Source organism: Scomber scombrus, chromosome 7 (assembly GCF_963691925.1).
Source record: "Scomber scombrus chromosome 7, fScoSco1.1, whole genome shotgun sequence".
Classification (NCBI taxonomy): Eukaryota; Metazoa; Chordata; class Actinopteri; order Scombriformes; family Scombridae; genus Scomber; species Scomber scombrus.
Genome location: NC_084976.1, coordinates 10,844,704 through 10,847,203, shown reverse-complemented (window position 1 = coordinate 10,847,203; position 2,500 = coordinate 10,844,704). Strand labels below are relative to the sequence as shown.

Sequence of the window (2,500 nt, the reverse complement as noted above, 5' to 3'; positions counted from 1 at the left end):
TCAGGGCCGTAGCCCCACCTAGTGGAAGAAAATCACAAAACGCCACTGCAGGATGTTACTGCACAAATGATTTATACACACACAAAGTATATACAGAAGTGTGCAATATAAATTCAGCACAGTGACAGTCAAAGGTACGGGTTCATGTACAGCCACGGATGCAAAGCTGACATACAGATGCAGGTTTTATTCATATACGACACACACACACACACACACACACACACACACACACACACACACACACACACACACACACACACACACACACACACACACACACACACACACACACACACACACACACACACACAGGCAGGCACAGCCGAGAGGGAACACTAGGGAAGGTAGGATCCAATTTGATTTGACCTTGACAGCAAAAGGAGGGAGGGCTGGTGGGATGGAGGGATGGATGGTGTGTAAGGAATGAAGTGATGGTCTAGGCCAGATGCCTGTTGCAGATACTTGAGAGAAATGAGATGACCCTGAACTGATAAATCATACAACATGAGACAGCAGTGTGACACGGTGACATCTGTACTTATAAAACACTGTGACAGACGTGCATCAAGTGTTGAAGTTAAACTTACATAAATGTGCATGCGGCATAATATCATCTGTAATCATCTGACAAATCACAAAGTGAATTCATTAGATGCCCTGGATTCGCTGATAAGGCCGTGAAGAACTGCTTAATGACTCAAAATAAGGGTTTATCTTAATACAAATATGATGCAATTACAATGATTTCACTCAAGTAATAAATACTATTAATGCACCCAACCAAAAAAATAATGTTAAAAAATGCTGCAAAACTGCCAAAAGATTTTTTTGCACTGTTTGATACAAAAAGAGTTTATCAAGATAGTACTTCTTTTATTTAATTCAGCCTCCAGAGAGAGGAAAAAAAGACAAAAACACTTTTACAAAGAGACAATTAGCATACACATATTTTTATATTATTCAGTAGCAGACATGCATTTACTTCTCCAGATTAGCAAACAAGAAGGCGCGCTTATCATTGCAGATGTTTATTACGACCACATCACAGATGTGCATTAACAAGCAGTTTCCAGCTTCTGTTTGTTCATCTTGAGCACACTTAAAAAACATCAGACAGCTCCCAGATGTGAATGTGCGCAGCTCTGAGATCAGCAGAAGGGGTTGGCAGTTTGCAGCAGAGTGCACATGTCATCTGCAAAAGTAGTCTTGCCGTTAATTGAAAAAAAAATATTTTCGTTTCAAAACTGAAGTTGAAGAGCTGCTACTGTAGATGTGTTTAAGCAAACTAAATGTTTTCATTTTAGGGAATAAAATACGTGTTAGTCAGTGACTTCATGACTTGATGTTTTTCTGATGCATTTTAGTTGATCAGTATCAGCTTTATTAAATCTATTAAATTTCCAATCTTTGTCTCTTTTACCTCATTGTGCTCAATCTCCCCAGCATTCATATGTACAGTTATTGTTCGTAAACTGACATTATCCACGAACTGTGGGAGCGAGGCATGTGTTATAAAAAGTTAACAAGCAGTGAAAACGTCTTCAATGTGGAACCATTTTTAAATTGGAAAATTAAAGCAGCCTAACATCCACTTGTAATCTTTGTGTTTTGTGAGGTGGCAGTTAACCGCCTCTTTCAACATGACAAATTTGATACTGCACCAATTTCAACTGTGATTGTGCTTTAAAAGTTATTTTTAGGGTGTTCTGTCTTTTTGGTCAGTGGTTTTGTAATTTTGAGAGATATTTTTATTTTTACAGTTTGTTAAAAAGAAATGAAAGACATGAAAGTGTGCAGATGCAGAGCCATGCAGATACTCTCTTTATAGAAACCTCTTAGAAAACCTGCTCTGATTTGACCAATTGTACAATAGTGTGCACTGTGCACCTGTTTTAATGTAGAAAAATATAAATATATATCAAATTTGAACTTTTTTTTAAATGAAAGAAGTTGAATCAGGATTGAAGGCCACAAATATTTTGTTGGTTGAACTAATGCTCAAGACTGGTACATAATCTTTTGCTATTGCAGCAAATCCATCATGCAGTCTGCATTTGGTCCTTGTCCAACATATTTTTAACTATAGAGCAATAATTTTCTCACCTGTTCTTCCCACACTGTGTCCACCCAATAGCATGATCTCTCTATTCTCATAGCATTCCTCGCCTACACTTTTATCTTTGCTCCTCTCTCCATCTCTCTTGCCTATTGACATGTACACATTTACTAAATATTGCAACAAACCTGCCAACTCCTCACACTTACTATCACACGGAAGAAAAAAACCAAATGAATCACAGCAGACAAAGGGAATGGCGGGCCGGGCAATATGATGCAGGAGCAATCGATCAGGCCTTAGTAATCCATTTTCCTCGTCTTGGTGGTAGAAGACTCAAGTGTGTGTGTGTGTGTGTGTGTGTGTGCGTGTGCGTGTGTGTGTGTGTGTGTGTGTGTGTGTGTTGTATCTTAGCGTTTGCATGCTGTGTGTGAGTGAGAC

General features: G+C 38.7%; 1 protein-coding gene across 2 annotated transcripts in view; it reads right to left on the bottom strand.

Moving 5' to 3' along the window:
- LOC133983270 (RNA-binding motif, single-stranded-interacting protein 3-like) overlaps positions 1–2,500 on the bottom strand; it is a 137,188-nt gene that overhangs the window by 118,018 nt on the left and 16,670 nt on the right. The gene's annotated exons all lie outside the window — the stretch shown is intronic.